General features: G+C 45.2%; 1 protein-coding gene across 3 annotated transcripts in view; it reads right to left on the bottom strand.

Moving 5' to 3' along the window:
- The window catches only part of LOC146863769 (uncharacterized), a 207415-nt gene extending 190515 nt beyond the window's left edge, over window positions 1–16900 (bottom strand). The window contains exon 1 of one of the 3 annotated variants that reach the window (XM_085627947.1): window positions 16812–16900. The gene's annotated coding sequence lies outside the window, so the exon portion shown is untranslated. Of the gene's footprint in view, window positions 1–16277; window positions 16340–16455; window positions 16537–16811 lie in introns of those variants that run through there. The other 2 variants (XM_085627953.1, XM_085627949.1) reach the window with 2 other exon arrangements.
- Between the last annotated feature and the right edge of the window lie 1326 nt (window positions 16901–18226).

Raw genomic sequence — 18226 nt, 5'->3', positions numbered from 1 at the left:
AACCTTGCCTGAGAGGTCAGCGGTGTGCTCCCACATCCAGTTGTCTATTTAAAGTACTCCCGTGAGTCATTGAGCTGACGAGCTCGTGGATGAAGCACCTGCGCGCCAATGAGAGGTACTGCACCTGATATAATGTTTGGCAGCCTACTCAGCAAATCCCAAAATATAGAGATCAGCACTATCTGCGCAAACCTTGGGAAAACACTCAAAAATATCGGAGCAAGCTACATAAGACTGCATTTCCCAGAATGCCAGGGGCGAACCTTGCATGAGAGGTCAGCGGTGTGCTCCCACATCCTGTTGTCTATCTCGCAATTTCGTGCTCCGTTTGAATGCAAACAGTGGATTTTGTAATGTGAGCTGGCCTTTATTATGTATCTTCCAGTTACTCAGGATTGACTTCTTGACCACTTTGGAAAGAGTACTAAAGGTGTTCACACAGGTCAGTCTAGTTTGAGGCGGTTTACAGACCGTATTGTCTAATAAGGCATCACGATGGTTGTTGAGTGCACGTTTTGATGATCTTCTTACCAGCGCTTTAGGGTACTGCCGATCTAATAAGTTGTTTCTGCGTATCTGAGCATGTTCATTGTACTTGACAGTACTGGAACAGTTACGTTGCAGTCTCAATAATTGTCCAAATGGGAGGTTATCCCAGAGTGATTTAGGATGGTGGCACTCATAATGGAGGAGAGCGTTCCGGGCCATTGGTTTGGTATACAGTTCGGTGTCCAACTGTCCCCTTGCTAGATAGATTGAAAGATCCAGAAAAGCGAGTTTGCTTTTACTGTATTCACATTTGAATTTGAGATACTCGCTACACGTATTGAGCCAACTGTGAAAGGCACTGATAGTTGCTTCATCACCTCTCCAAATCACAAGAATATCATCGATGTACCTCTTCCAAATCCAGATATGGGTGTGGAAGGGATTGTTAGAAGAGAGTACAATATCTTGCTCAAAGGAATGCATGTACAGATTTATTGGGCTTGGCACAAAAGTACTCCCCATAGATGAGCCAGACACTTGGAGGTACAATGGTGTTTTGAGCAAAAAGAAATTCTCTTTCATAGCCAAGGTGGCACACTTCATTATAAAAGAGATTGGTGTAATCGTATCTGGGGGATGTAAGCAGCAGTTGTTCAACAGTGGCTAGAGTCTGGCCTTGAGGCATGCAGGTGTAGAGTGATTTCACATCAAAGGATACCAGATAGTCAGTGTGAGGATCAAATGGAATCTCTCTAAGAAGCCTGAGGACGTCTTTGGTGTCCTGTACAAATGTTGGCATAGTGCTTACTGGTAGGCGTAGAAAGAAAGAAATTTGGTTATCTTGCTGGTAAGAAGGGATTATTTGTAATGTTTAGCTGTTCTGTTGGTTTCATCCAAATTCTTCTTAAACAATGTGGCTCCAACCCCCAGTCTATAACAGGATGCTGAGTTCCTTTGCACTAAAGAACCAGTTACTCCCTATTTTTATGTCTTACCAAAAATTTATAAAATACAAAGACCACCACTCGGAAGACCTATCATTTCCGGCATTGGTTCCATTCTGGAACCCTTGTCAGAGTTTGTTGATTTCCTTCTATGCCCACTAGTACGCACTATGCCGTTTGTACAGGACACCAAAGACATCCTCAGGCTTCTTAGAGAGATTCCATTTGATCCCCACACTGACTATCTGGTATCCTTTGATGTGGAATCACTCTGCAACTGCATCCCACAAGACCAGACTCTGGCCACTGTTGAACAACTGCTGCATTTACATCCCCCAGATACGATTACACCGATCTCTTTTATAATGAAGTGTGCCACCTTGGCTATGAAAGAGAATTTCTTTATGTTCGAAACTCAATTGTACCTCCAAGTGTCTGGCACATATATGGGGATCACTTTTGCGCAGAGCCTGGCGAATCTGTACATGCATTCCTTCGAGCAAGATAATGTACTCTCTTCCGACAATCCCTTCCAGACCCATATCGGGTTTGGAAAAGGTACATCGATTGTATTCTTGTGATTTGGAGAGGTGATGAAGCAACTATCAATGCCTTTCACAGTTGGCTCAATACGCGTAGCGAGTATCTCAAATTCACATGTGAATACTGTAAAAGCAAACTCGCTTTTCTAGATCTTTCAATCTATCCAGCAAAGGGACAGTTGGACACCGAAGTGCATACCAAACCAATGGCCCTGAAAGCTCTCCTCCATTATGGGAGCTACCATCCTAAATCACTCCAGGATAACTTCCTATTTGGACAAATCTAGAGACTGCGACGTAACTGTTCCAGTACTGCCAAGTACAATGAACATGCTCAGATACTCATAAACAACTTATTAGATCGGCAGTACACTAAAGCACTGGTAAGAAGATCATCAAAACGTGCACTCAACAACCATCGTGATGCCTTACTAGACAATACGGTCTGTAAACCGCCTCAAACCAGACTTACCTATGTGAACACCTTTAGTACTCTTTCCAAGGCGGTCAATAAGTCAATCCTGAGTAACTGGAAGATGCTTAATAAAGGCAGGCTCACATTACAAAAACCACAGTTTGCACATGGAGCATGAATTTGCGAGAAACTCTAGTACATACTAGACCTTTGCCGAAAGCCAGACAACAAACCAAAACACATTCTGGCAACTACCACCTATTCAGGGCCACTTTCCTCGTGGTTCCTGTTCAGTATGTGCTCAAAATAACCCTACCAAACACATAGACATTGGGACCAACAGACCTTGGCATTTGACAAATCACACCAACTGCAATAGCGAACTGGCCATTTACCTCATAACGTGTCCTTGTGGCATGAGGTATGTGGGAATGACCACCCGTGAAATACTTATACGGTTACAAGAGCATAAGAGCACCATTAGGTGCGCTAAACAGAACACACGACTGACAAAACATTTTTTTGAATTACAGCAAAACTTCTTTGCCACTACAGGTGAGCTCACACTCAAACTTCTGTGCATTGATCAGCGTTGGGTCTTTAGACCCGGCACGTCCAGGGTGGGACTTAATGATGAGATTCCCTGGTTGTCACTCACCTGACAAGCTCTATCAATTCCCTACTTGTATGCCCGCACCCACCGAGTGCTGAGGCATACCGTGGTCTCCCGATGTGGGTGTATCGAGCTCCTGATGATGGCTAGTAATTATCATGTCTTGCCAGTCTGTCGCTTGCAACCGTGGGCACTCACACTTAGCTCCCCATACTATTGTACTGCGGTCTCGTACTAATTGTTATCGCACCACGTTAAATACCACGGGCGATTGCAAGGCCCTTGCTCTATCAGAGTTATCCTGACTGCCATTTACTCACTGATATTACCGAGGCACCAATGCAAATTATTTATAACATTCCTTCACTCGCAGGACTGCCTAACCATTTTTGCAGTGATCCGCAGATATCTGTTGCTCATGCATAGGGTGATCAGATTCACCTTTTATAGTTTAGAACTACATTTCCCTTGTTTTCCTGACCATGGACTACTATTCCCATGAGCCCTTGCGAGCAGAAGGTCTTTTCTCATTTATTCCCGGCGTCCGAGTTTCACTCTGACCCTGCCGGTTGGACTGACATTGTTATCCACGCCGCTTATTCTTTGCGGTGAGTCACTCTATATATATGTTTTTTCTTGTCTACCACTGCGCTTATACCTGCAGTTTGTTAGTATACTCGGGCATTACGCCAGTTGCGCAGTAGTATTCCTCGCGCTCGCCCTGATTGTAAACATGCTTTGACACACCGGCGCATGCTATTACACACATGCAGTGTGCCCGGATATAGCTTTTCATTTTGTTAAGGCCCGATTCAGAGTTCAGAGCTTACAAACTCTTTATATCGCCCACGCACCCTGTTTTTCGCCTAAGCCAGCGTTACTAATGAAGGCGTATACTTCCACTTGTACCACCGCCGTAGTATACATTCAGCTGCAATTTGGCGAGTCTCTCATTTTCGTGCCCATACCTGTTAGTTGGGCTAATTGTTCCGCCAGTTTTGGGACACCTTGCACAAATGATGCACCTGATTGGCCATTCACAAGGAATCTCTGTGGGCACCATAACTGGTCCTCTGTCTATGTCTTGCATCGGCGCTTCCCTAATGCTTATCAATAAAGGTCATAAGCGGTTTCTAATGTTCACCAGTCTATACTGTGTGACTGGTCTACATTGACACCACACTGCTTATCGCTAACTGTTTTATACCATGTGTTCTCCTTAGACTGTATATTTTCCTTCTGACGCCCCCTTCCCTTTTACCAGGTGGGCATTTGTACCTTGTACTAGTAGTACCGGACAGATGTGGCAACTTTTCTAACATAAATAGGTAAGTGCCACAGAAACGTACACTGACAGTAGACTAGCATTGAGTAAGCCTTGCCTAATATGGTATGGCATATGAATGTCAGTTCTGATATGTCACAGTCACAGATACACTATCTTTGTCTGTCTTAATTACAGGTTCACACAGTGGATTTGACTGAACACGAAAGCATCTGGTTCAGTATGAAGAAAACTTTCATTGTTATTTTTCAAATTTAATTTGCACTATCTTGCACTTATTTATAAGCAGTAAATGCCAACTACGATCCTGATGAAATACTCGACACTTCTATAGGTGAGCAAGGCTGAATCATGTTGATCCCATTAATGTAGCCATCTTGAATATGGATAGGCTCATTACACAGTTTATTGTTTTTAATCCTGCCACAGGGGAGCTGAATAAAGTTTATCGCTACATTTGTAGGCTGTTTTAATTCACAAACACTTTTTCCGCTCTGCACTTAGTTGTCCCACACGCCACGCTCACATAGGGTTTTTAGGATAACCCATGTGCCCACATTGAAAAACATCCCTGAGCTCCCTTCTCGTAGAGAGGGTGTTGCAGCCCGTGCCAGAACTAGGTTCTGACGCGAGGAGGCACCTCTATGATGAAGCATGACACCATTGGTGTGTGAGTGGTGTCGTCCTTTAAAAGGGAGATTCCCAGGTTCTTTCTGAGGAGTAGTGTTTCTTCTGTGCACATCTTTGTGTAATTGACCTTGCCCGGACCCGTGGGTTTCTTTGTGTGCTCAAGGTTAATAGTGGGGAGTGTACCCTCGCTGGTCCTTAAACCTCCTCTAGGCACCCCATTTTGTGTGTGATAATCCCTTGATTTCCAATTCATTGCGATCCACATTGTAGCAGGCTCTAAAAGATCATATTTAATATCCCATTTCTGAAGACTTGGCCTAAGTTGCAGGAATGGTTTTTGTTTGGCATTTGTTTCAGCGGAGATGTCTGCAGCAATAAATACTTTATGGTCTTCCAAGTCGTAAGGACCATGCTTATGAGCAGCTGTAATTGATGGACCTGTTCATGACGCAGGAGACAGGCAATTGGTCTAGGTCTTGATTCAAGAGTTGAAATAGAAGTTCTTGACTGAAACCTGTGAGCTCTCTGCAACTCAAGGGGCTGCAACTCAAGATATGTTCAGTAGCTGCAGTATTAAAGTTAGTAGCAAGCTCTTCACATCATTTTTCATTTCCCTTTTTGCTGGAATTCCATAAAAGCAAATGCTATTTCTTTGGGACCTGTCTTCCAAATCTATTACTTTTTGTTTTAAATGGCAGATATCTGGACCCCAATACTATGCTTGATCTAATCTTTCTTCCAAAAGGGTGGTTCGTTTATCTAGAGTTTCCACTTTGGTATGAAAAGACTTTAGGTCCATCCTTATTGACTTCATTTCTGTCATGAGATCTGAGATTTTGACCTCCATAGATCCCAATCGTTGTCCCACAGCAGAGATCTCTTTTAGAATCAGGTCTGTTGAAGCTGTATCTTGTGGGACAGTAGTAAAAGTGCCCGAAGCTAGAGTGTTCCCTACTATTTGTGTAAAAAATGGCTTTCTATTAGGTTTTCCACTGGCGATACTGATAATCTTCAATGTTAGAGAAGACAAGAAATAAGTACTGCCTAGTAACCAAATATGATACCCAGTTGCCTCACAAAGCAGTTAGGTAGTAATAATATAAGTGCAAATACATATTTGGGTATGGACAGACTTCTGGGATTCTCAAACATTATGGATGGATGTTTTCAAACAAGGGGTGTTGAAAAACAGTCTATCAGAAATGACACACAGCTTTATCTAAGTTCGCTCTACACCCTTTGCTGGTAGGAATTCCCTTGTCTACTTAAATGTGTAGCAGAGTCTAAGCTGTCAAATGGAGAGAGATAAATACCTCAGAGTTGAAAGTTCTCAGATGCTTCTGATACAGCAATTCAAAAGCAAATGGAAAACATGCAGCAGTCTTTCATTGTTTTTCACAGACTCTCTCAGCTACAGAAATGGTGCTCTAATTTTCCCTCCACACCCTCTGCTGACAGGAAAACTCCTGCCCTCCCCCTTTGCCAGTGTGAAAAGTTCAACCAGAGTTCAAAAGTAATTAAATCAGTGTTTAAAAGCAAGGAAAGTCACTTTTCTCTTGAGCAGCTGACTGTTTCCTGACAGAATGAGTTGTGAGGCTCAGCTGAAGGAAAGTCCTGGCTTCAGGACTTCATTGAAGAACTCTGTTTAACTGTGACTTCTCATGTGAAAAATAACCTCAAAGTTATGTTGCTGTTGTCTCATTCATGTTCCTTTCATTCTGGCTCCAAGGACACCTGTTGACAGCTGTGTAGAAGAATTTTCCCCTCCAGAGTCTATGAGCCCTGCATGGAGTGCCATTTCAGTGGGTGGCCAGACATCGCCACATGAGTCCATGTTTCATATTTGAAACCAATCACACAATGTAGATTTTCTCTGTTCTGCTACCACTGACTACATGGATTGCAGAAATGTAAATGTTCACTTCATGCAAGTCATCGGAATGTTCACATGAATGAATGATGGGCAAAGTTTGTGTTCTTTTGTGGGGTTTAATTGTGCCATTAAGTCGTTTTTTTATGTGGTCTGCTTTGGTGTATTGCAGTTTTGGTTTGTTATAGTTGTGTGTGTGTGTGTGTGTGCTGCATTGGTGCGTTGGTTGTGTTGTGTTGTATTGCGGTGTTCTGCTGGTATTTTATCGTGCTCTGTTTCATGTTTTTCTTTTGATATGCTATTCTGTAGTGGTTTGTGTGGCATGTTCTCTGCCGCCATGTTGTTTAGTCATGTTGTGGTATTAATTTTGATAGATTGTTATTTTGCCCTGCCGTTTAATTTCTCAACTGAAATGCTTGGTAGATTTGCATGTTGCCAGCAATAGCTGAGAAGTGGAGGTGGGCTGCACCAAGGAGAACCATGAGGATATTAATGTAAATGTTTAATAGATACAGAGGAAAGGGAAACCTTTTGGTACACTGCATGAGACCAGGGTCCCTGAGAAGAGTAGATATTTTAGTGGTACGGTTGTGCTGAAAACACATATGATGCTCTATTGGAAGACTTGGTTGAGGGTAGCAGTATAGAAGATGTTGTAATCCACTCAAAGGCAGGAAATAAGTCCAAGAAGGCAAGCATTTTAGGATAAAAAGACCCTTGTGAGATTGGAATTGCATTCCTCATTTCTTCATTAATGCCAGCTCGGTGTGCTTTCCTGTACACAAATAGTATTACTAGCCCCCTGCTGTAGTTGTGTCTGTTTTCGTGTTTGTTTTTTTATTGTCTTGTTTTGTGTAGTCCTATGCGGTGTCATGCTGTTGTGTTTTGTTGTTATTTTTGTTGTTGTTGTTGTTGGGAGGTTTTAGCATAGGAGTCATACAACCAGTACACTGATGATGGCCTCAAAAGTGATGTCACTGATTACATGAAAACATTATAAGCTATCATGTCGCTATTGAGATCAGCGATCCCAGTGAAGGCCTCTGGGAGGCTAAACAGTGCTGAAGTCCATTGGAAGAGACATAATCTATGGGCTCTTTGTGCATAAAGCAGTGCTCTGAGCCCGCGGGGCATAACCTGCCCCTGAAAACAGACCCTGACCTCCAGACCGGTCTTGCATTCAGTGCATCTGTCCAGAGTGCATGCTTGGCTTAAAGGTTGGCCATTTCAAGATACCTCCTGAAGAAGGACACTTGTTTAGGGATAGACTACATCTGAATGAGTCAATATTTAGATATCTCACGGAGCAACATTGGGAATAAAAAGCAATGGAAAATTCCCCTCCTCACCAGGGAAAATGTATAAAAAGTAAATGTTCCTCAATGCATAACCTATAACATTCATTGGTTATAAACGGACAATTCGCTATTCAATCACACACAGGTCACACGTCGGATAATATCAAACTTCCTTTAGAAAACAGATGCAATGTAAAGTGAAAATAACTGCAGTATTACAAAATATAAATTACTGTACCCTCACTAAGGGCCAGATGTACAAAGCACTAGTCACACAAGACTGGTCTCAATTTGAGAGCAGCATTTTTGCAACTCGTGTGCTGTTGTGCTAACTGACTTATGTACAAATTGACCAATTTGGAAAAGACTGAAATATAGTGGGTCGCAATTTGACCTACCTCATGAATATTAATGAGGAAGGTCTCAAACTGCGGCCCACTATGATTCTCAGCTATCATCTGGATGGTGGTCTGCTGGGGACAGCAGACCACCATCCCTGTGATTGCTTTTAAATAAAGCAATCTTTTTTCTCCCGTTTTCCTCAAAAGAAAATGGGATGTGTTTTAAAACAAAAATTTGAAAAGTGTAAGTAAAATTTTTTAAGAGTAGGCGTCCATGGGAGAATTGCCTGCTCTTAACAAATGTTTTTTTCAACATTCACAAAGGGGAAGGGGTTTCTTAGGGACCCCTTCCAAATTGGGAATGGGTTACCACCACACTTGCGTAGTCAGTAAAACAGTAATGTTTTACGACAGAAAGTTGGTTGCAAAACATTACTACATACCATTCTAAATCAGTATTTAAAAGGGACACCCTTTTTACAACCTTTCCAGATACCGATAAGGTATGTGCATGCAAACCCAATTTGTGATTTGGTAATGTGTTACCGAATCACAATTTGAGTTTTGGACATACCAAAAGGTCTTTTTGTGGTCACACAAAGCTTGGTTCTGTGAATTGGAGCTTACGCAATAGCAAAAGGCCTTTGTACATCAGGCCCCAATTCATTTCATGTCCACCCTACATGTTCAGGGAGCACCTTTCACATATCTGCTGTAACACGACCTGTTATACATTGGTGTTTGTGCAATAACATATTTTCATTGTGCTCAATAATCCAAAGTATGAATTGATTATTGTGCAATAATATATCCATCCTTTCTTGTTTACATTTCAACCACATATTCTATATAAATTAGTGTATTTTTTTAATTAATATTATGATCATCCTTCCCATGATAACATTGTGCCCACTTATTGTGAGAAAAATCTTAAACAGAAAAGGCATTACCTCCTATTATTATTGTATTACTTTTAGGATTATGAATGGCTCTCATTGCCCCTCTATCCAATTTTGCATTCAAATATATGTTTAGTTACTTAAGGCTCCGCACAGAGGACCTATCCCTTAAGCTGTACACATCTTAGAAATACAGTCTCTGCTCAGAAGACGGGTGCATATATACTACTGAAGATATAGCATTTCTAGCAGTAGCCTGCCATACATTGTGGTGGAGGGCATGGCAGTGCAAGAGTGCCAACATGGAGCACACTTTAGTGGTGTCCTCATATTAAGTGTGAATGGTTTACAACGTTTATTCTCAAAGAATAATAATGCAGCACTGCTATGGTTTTATATATAGGCATTTATGGCATCTGGGCATTTATAAGACTTTTCAGGGTCCGAGCATGGCATTTGTACCTGGATCTCTCTCCTGTCAAACCGGAAGATCCAAAGTGAATGATCAACTGATGATGGTAAACCATTGCCACAAACTAAAAACAAAAACGCCACACTATCCCATTGTAAGGTACATATATAAAAATATATCTTTGTATGTAGATGGTATTTCTATTGCACAAACCTGGACAAACAGGAATTGTAGCGATGCTCTGGGTCAAAGGAAAGCATACAGACGAGTGACGGAAGAAGCCACTGGTTTCTGGATTGTTACTCCATTGTGATTGTAACTGTTATTGTATTTATATAGCTCCAGACGAGGCTTTAAAGCACTTTTCAGCGAGTAGCACTCAATTCTAGGACCCAAAAAGGATTAGTGGTGGACTAGTAAAGGGAAATATGAGTTAATTTAAGCAGTGGACATGTGAATCTGTTAGTTGGATTGAAAAGGCTAATGGATTAATGGGAGAGGGAAGAGTCTAGAAAGTGTTTATTGGTTGATCATAGCAGTAGAATGAGCTTGGGATGAGTCAAAGGAGGGATATATAAGGGAAGAATTTAGAGATATTTTTGAGAGTTCATTGTATTAAAATGAGGTTTGGGTTGATCCAAAGAGGGATAGAGGAGGGAAGTCTAGAAAGGGTTATTTTGGAGATCATAGCAGCAGAATGAGGTTTGGGATGAGTCAGAGAGTGGAGGTAGAGGATATATTGGGAGAGGTATAGGGTGAGACATACGGTAGTGCATTGGAGAGAGTCAAAGGTGTTTTTTTCCTCTTTAGATCATAGTGCAGTGCGCATGTTTCCTGCCGCAGTCAAAAACCATTCTCCAGTACATCAGTTCGGGGTATTACCATATCTAGGCAAAATTGCCTCCTGATTCAATGCTTGGATAAAAACAATCAACAGCTGAAAGATGTCAACTTCTGGAAAGTGTGAAACACAGAGTCCCTGCGGTGTTAATACATTTTTATCTGCTTAAGTGAGAGGTCTTTTTTCATTAAAATATTTTCAAACTAAGCAGCAGGCTGGCTATATGGCAGTGTAGCAAATTTGTGCTTAAGAGGGACTACGTTTTCCAGTGGCTAAGCCAAGAACATGCCTCCAACACAGCAGTAGAGCTTGGCCTGAACCAATGAGTGTGGTTGGCGAAAGCAAAGTGGACAGGTTTGCACCCATCCTTTCTCTCATTCCCCTCTAAGGAAGGGGAATTAGGGATTAAATAGGATCAATTTTCTCCCGAGTACAGCTCTAATCAGAATTCCTAGTTGCACACCACAGTACAACTGCACCAAACTCCACGTCCACTTCAGCTTTCCAAATGTGTGAACCGTACAGCCTCTGATGTAATCCAACACATTCCTGTAGGACCGTGCACATGCAAACCTAGAACTTTGGGCCAGATGTACAACCTCCGAATTTGCGACTCGCAATTTGCGACTCGCAAATTGGGATGTAAAACAGTGTCAGAGACCCTGTTTGCGATTCTCAATGAGGTTGCAAATTGCATGCCTCATCCATATTCATGAGGGACTCGCAATTTGCGACCCTTTGGGAATTGCTGGCCCTCCCAGGTATTGTGGCCTGCTGTGCTCAGCAGACCTCCATGTCTGAGACTGCTTTTGAACAAAGCAGTTTTTTTTTAATGCAGTCCGTTTTCCTTAAAGGAGAACGGGCTGCATTTAAAAAAAGAAAAATTAAACTTTTTTATTTCATTTTTTAAGGGCATTTAGTGGTCCCTAGGACCATTGCCTGCCTCTAAGAAATATTTTACCCTGCATTTGCAAAGGATCTCTTCCCTTCTGCAAGTGCATTACCACCCTCGTGAAGAGAGGAGTAATTTGCAAGTTTTTTGCGACTGCGATTGCGGTCGCATAACATTCTTACATAGGGTTGAGAGACGCAATTAGGAGGGGACGCCCTTGGAACGCCCCTTCCTAATTGTGAGTTGCAAATCCTATTTAACAAGTGTCAAATAAATTGTGACTCGCTAAATAGGGTTTGTACATTGCCCTACTTATTTTGGCAAGCGCAAACGGGTCGCAAACCCATTTGCGTATGCAATTTAGGGTCGTGCATCTGGCCCTAAATGACTTACAACATGAAAAATAACTAAGCTCAAAAGGACTGTGTGAGCTTGTCTATGCTATTGGCGGCCAGGGTGATCTTGTGCACGCTCTCCAGAGAGCTTTGACAACTAGTGCATGCACGGAGCACAGCACAGTCACTAGGCTGGCAATAAATGCATAGCCACACTATTTAGAGATCGTTTTTAAATGTTTTCAGTCATCATCCGGACGGACTAAGACACCTAAATAGGGTTAGTGACATAAGCAACTATTGACCATTGGAAGCTACAAATGGAGAACTTCTGGTTAGGTCACAGTACCTCAATATTCAGTTTTTAACTAAGTTTTCATGTAGCATGAAGAGGACCCAGAGAGGCAGAGAGCTTCATGCATAAGGACCAGATTGGGAAGTAGCAGTGATTAATCTGCAAGTATGGTCGTTTGACGTGGTTACATTGGCGTTTGAGCAGTCAACCTATGAGTAAAGCTGCGTTTGCCTCATAAGTACCGTCTAGGTCTATCTGAACTGGCACAGAAATACCTACAAAAAGGCACTACATCACCGAGGAAGTGGAGCCCTGTGAAAACTCCCTGCTCAAATCCCAAACCCTTACCGATCAGGCTTCTCAAGTCACACTTAATATGCTATAAATATATGGCAAACAGCCCTTCTGGTCAAGGTCAAGGTGGTCAACTGTTGGTGGCTAGTGAAGAAGGTGCCCATCACAGGCCCACACACAGGCGGATTCTACATACTACCTGCAATGAATGCACACTGGGCTTCGCTGGCATGGTTACCGCAGTCCCTCCCACTGCAGTGCTGAAGATCATACAGTGAGTCTGCAATAGAGAGCACATGGAAGAGCAATGTATGGGTACCATAAAGCAAGGCATGGTCTGCACTGTTTAATGTACATGCTGCACTCTGACCTTTGACACTAGCAGAGACGTCACACTGATGAACCGTAAGACTATTTTTGGCGTTTCTGGATCTTGTGTCCTCGCCTGGACGCGAAAAGGAACACGGGCCGGGAAGGCAAAGCCAGACCTCGTACGGACCCGTGCGGAGCTCCTCCTGAAGGCGGGAGCACCCAAAAGAAAAGCCAGCAAAAAGGGGGGCACCTCAGATTGCTCTCCCCAGTTCAGACTGCTAGCCGTCCAATGACAGTAGAAGGAGACAAGGGGGTCAAAAGGGGACGTTGGACATATGAAGACCCATCGCATCTGAGGCAACCCAGAGAAAGATCCAAAGGGGAAAGTACCATAGGTTGAAGAGCTGCTCACACTGTGTCCTTGGGATGCCACACGGCAGGGGCACCGAGGAGCAGGCGAGTGGCCAGCAAGGGTCCAGGGAAAGCAGAATGGCACTTGCAGCCCGGGCCAGACCTAACGGACGCCCACAAAGTCGGTAGCAAGGGAAGCCTAGACATTTGCAAATAAGGGCCCCTCGAACAGGGTAGTGCTGTCATACAAGGACAACGCCAAGCATGGGGTGGACAATGTGTGATGTAAAGTAACATGGATGATTGTGAAGGTCCAACCAGTCAGTTGCAAGATGTATAATCCATGTTCTAAATAAACTGCGGCCTTTCTATGCACCATAATATGTTGTACCTGGAATGATTTATGGGGGAAAGGGAGACAGAGGACAGGGCACCAAGAAGAAGGGGCGAGCTTGCCGCCTGGGAGGGGTTACAGAAAGGTTAGTAATTAATAAAAATGTATGTATGCACTATCCATGGAATCAAACCTGAGTCTATTCACGACTGGAAAGTGAGTTTTATGGATGAGTGGAAACGAAAAGATGGCTAGCAGTACGAACATAATGAGCGTGGAATTGGCTTTTTGGCACTAAACGCTGTCTCTTCCTTGTTGCCCAAGACGGTGAGGTTCCCCTCAAGTTATTATCAAGAGCTCGTTTTAAGAGACAGAAGCAACTGCCCACCACAAACTACCCACTATCCAACGCCCCGCATGCTTATACGTACTCCTGCATTGCGTACGGTATGTAGTGCTAAAGCAATTCATTGCATGTAACAACTGCGTCAATGTGCATTGTGCGTCAACTGCAGAGAAGTAATCAGAAACAGCGTTTTAAATTAAATAAACATATGGATACACATTTCCCTCGGTTCTAAAATATTAGTAACCGTAACCGGCACCAGCGGGCAGGTGAAAATAAACTCCACAGCGTTCTTCAACTAAGCGCGTCACGTTGAACTACAGCGGCACCAATTCACAAGTGGAAAATCTGCGCTCGTAAATACACTCCCAGGAACGGATGTCGATGTGGCAACGCGTCAGCTCTTTCGTAAATTGGGGCAGCGGCCAGTGTGGCACCTCTTATTTATACAGGAGATTGTTGCAGTGGCACCAGGCGGGCAACTAGAGCATACATGCCAACACTCCCGATTCAGGCGTGAGACTACCGATTTGAAGGCTAGTCTCCCGCCTCCCGATTCCTGCATGCAAAAACCCGATTCCTCGGGGTTTCAGCTGACAGGGCTTGGTAATGTGTAACGTGCTAATTCTTCCAGCAATAGTCAGAATGGCGATGCAGGGGCTCTAGAAGGGGTGAAAACCAACAATGCCCCATTAACAACCGAATGGTCTTTTAAACACCTGTGAAGTACTGGTGGGGGTGGGGGGGGGGGGCGGCTGTGTGTGTGCCCGGAATCTGTTTCAGCCGGGGCTGACGGGGGAGGGAGGGGGGTGTATGCACTGACCGCAACCTGCCAGGCCAGTGCACGACTCTTGCATCCCCCTCTTTCTCTGCCTGCCATTGCGCTCCATGCTTCTGAAAGGTGATAAAAAAAAATCACGTGAATTTGCTTTTAAATGTCCGATCCTGCAGCAGCACACTTCCAAAGTCCATACATGAAAGAAACCCGATTGAAGGCCCCATTCTCCTGATTTTTTTAAATTTTTTATTTAAATCTCCCACTTTGCTCTTCTGAAATGTTGGCATGTATGGTAGAGCCACATTTCGTGGGGGGGGCTGAAAAAGATTTCGGGGGGAGGGGGGGTGGGGTAAGTCTGCCAGCCATAGGCAGAGTGGCTGTAAAAGGGGTGAAAACACATCAAAAGCCTCATTAACGAGTGAGTGGTCTTTTAAAGACCTGTGAAGTACGCGGGTCCGGCTGTAATTAGACGGACGCCGGCCCGCGAGGCTGTCTCAGCCGAGCTGACACACATGACGCGGGGGGGGGGGCTGAAGCCCGGTGAGACCAATGGGTGCAACACCCATTGGACTCACAGGGCTTCAGCCGCCCCCCGCGCTATTGTGGTACCCAGGCGCGCAACGCGCCTGGGTACCACAATAGCGCGCACCAGGCATTTCAACACGTGTGGCGCCCGAATGATTCACTCACTCATCACAGAATGCGGCGAAAGCGCGGACGAACAAACACTTTTATCAGTGCAGCATCGGAGAGATGGGAAGTTGCATTTTTCCAAATTTGCACAGCTATCACTACAGAGGAACAAGATAAAGGTAGAATTAGGAAGTCTGGGTACCTGCAGTTCCGGAGACTGACACGGAGTAAGGGGTGCAATGCCCCATTCACTGTGAAGTGAAGTTCAGAGTGTTAGTGACAAGAACACATCTGCGCGCGCAAGAGACCCAGACATACATTCAAGGCTGAGATTTCAGTGCTCGGTCACAGTTGTTTCTAACAGGTCAAGCGTGTGTTCATTCTGCGCAAAAAACACGATCCCCCCAGTCCTTGTTTCACAAGCTTATGTAAACATGTACGCATGCCCGAAGAGCTTCACTCAGTGGAATGACGTCACAGTTTCCACCAGGACTGACTTCCTTCCACGTTTAGGAAAGCGCAGAATTCTTGATGCAGAGGCAGTCTGGCTAAGTTCCTGCTTACACAAATCCCACAAACACATATTCACTCGTCCACTCACTGCCTCTCTCATGTTCTCAATGCAGTTTCTGAATATAGGACGCCACATTACTCCAAGAACAGGCGGAGTGGTCGAAAACGTCCTGTTTCGTAGAGTCCAATCAACATGGAAAATATATTGCTCTTGATTGAGAGACAAGAAAAAAAAGTGCCTCCAAATCGCTGGATATGGGAGAAGAGATTACGGGCGGAAATGTGTTATTTTCATTGTCACCTCTAAATGTAGTTTGTAATTAGGAATGACTAAATCCACGGTGAGCGACTCATCAAGGTACAAAGATTTAGAGATTTGGCACCTGGCTCTCCCAACAACAGCAGAGCTAAAACGCTTTCCCTGTTTTGAAATACAACTGATGACAATGCGCACTCGTAAGGGTTAGCGCTGTTTGCAAGTGTTAACCATAAATCACGGAGTATGAGGCGTCTGTCCCTGCTTTCCCGTGTTACCTCACTGAGGGCCAGTCCACTGCCTCAGGTACCTGCAGCAGGGGCGCTGGTTTGGACTCACGCACATTGCCTGTCCCTTACCTGGTGTCTGAAGAGGTCACTGCAGGTACAGGTGCTTCGGTCCGTGCTCGAAGGATCCCTCTGCACAGTGCACGCCTCTGTGCACAGACACTCTGCTCTCAGTCAGGGCCAGGCCACTGCCTCAGGTACCTGCAGCAGGGGCGCTGGTTTGGACTCACGCACATTGCCTGTCCCTTACCTGGTGTCTGAAGAGGTCACTGCAGGTACAGGTGCTTCAGTCTGTGCTCGAAGGATCCTTCTGCACAGTGCACGCCTCCACACACAGACACTCTGCTCTCAGTCAGGGCCAGGCCATCGCCTCAGGTACCTGTAGGAGGGGCGCTGGTTTGGACTCACGCACACTGCCTGTCCCTTACCCGGTGTCTGAAGAGGTCACTGCAGGTACAGGTGCTTCAGTCTGTGCTCGAAGGATCCCTCTGCACAGTGCACGCCTCTGTGCACAGACACTCTGCTCTCAGTCAGGGCCAGGCCATCGCCTCAGGTACCTGCAGCAGGGGCGCTGGTTTGGACTCACGCACATTTCTTGTCCCTTACCTGGTGTCTGAAGAGGTCACTGCAGGTACAGGTGCTTCAGTCCGTGCTCGAAGGATCCCTCTGCACAGTGCACGCCTCCACACACAGACACTCTGCTTTTAAAGAGCCTGGAATGCAACCGTGGGAGGAGGCAGAAGGGGGGAGGTCCCACTGCACACTGACTGCTCCCCTGCAGCTGTCTCCCCTGCCAGCAAAATGTCTTCTCTGTGAAAACAGAAAATGAACACTGAAGCCCCGGGAAATAAATCTACAAGGGCATAAAAGGGTGAAAATGAAGAGGCAAACAAGAGAAATACAATGCATTGCTTGTGAGGCCGAAGCATGGCAGCACAGCAGAAAAACAGTTCTTCCCGGTCAGCAGAGTGGCAGTCCTGGCTGCAGACTCATTACAGCTGTGCACAAAACCCTTTTGTGGGGACAGGACACAGACAATTGAGGTGTAAGTGTCAGCTCCTGTTAGTCCTGGCATTGTTTGTCATGTTTCCCCTTTCTTTTTTAGGTCTCGCCTAGCGTTGCTGCACACATGCGCACCTCGCTCGGCGAGATTTATTGCAGATGAGTACTTTTAGAAAAGGGTTTTAAGCCCCGCCCCTCATTTCCATTGGCTGGCGTCACCGTTTATGCTAAACGGTGGCCAGCCATTGGAAAGGAGCTATCTGTGTTGCCTCCCTTTGACTTTTTGTGCTGGCCCACCTGGACTGGCTCGCCTGCATTACGGATGTTGTGACAAAATTTCTTATCAGAAGCCTCGTCACGCTGCCTTGCACGTGCCAGTCCGGCTCTGTCATTGGGCGCTCTGAGAACGCTCTCCCTATGTTAACAGGCTTGTTTTGGTAGGACTCCCGCATTTTTGGGCGTCTTTCCAACGTGTGCATTGCTTTAACTGCGTGGCTTCCCCCACGCGCTCATTAGGCTTTACGCTTTGCCAAAGGCAGCCACGTGTTTATTTTTCTATCATGGATTCCAATGGAGCGGATTGTCGGGTGCATGGGTCCGTCTCCACAGCGGTGCTCTAGGCAGAGTGGATTGTCGGGTGCGTGGGTCCGGCTCCACAGTGGTGCTCCAGGCAGAAGTGCACTAGCAGAGCGGAATGTCAGGTGTGTAGGTGTGTCTCCACAGCAGTGCTCCAGGCAGAGGTGCACTGGCCAAGCGGTTTGTCGGGTGCATGGGTCCGGCACCACAGCAGTGCTCCAGACAGAGCTGCACTGGCCGAGCGGTTTGTCGGGTGCCAGGGTCCGGCGCTGCAGCGGTGCTCCAGCAGGCTAGAACCGAGGTGCATGTGCATTGCTCGGATAGTACCCTCCACGATATGTGTGCTTTGGTTTAGGATGAGGTGGTTTAGCAGAGCTGCGCCTCGCACCCCATGCTTCCCTGCTAACTGATGTAGGACACCGAGAGGTGCTCTCGCAGACTGG

The sequence above is a fragment of the Triturus cristatus genome, chromosome 2_1 (assembly GCF_964204655.1).
Source record: "Triturus cristatus chromosome 2_1, aTriCri1.1, whole genome shotgun sequence".
Lineage (NCBI taxonomy): Eukaryota > Metazoa > Chordata > Amphibia > Caudata > Salamandridae > Triturus > Triturus cristatus.
This window is presented reverse-complemented; position numbering and strand designations above follow the sequence as displayed.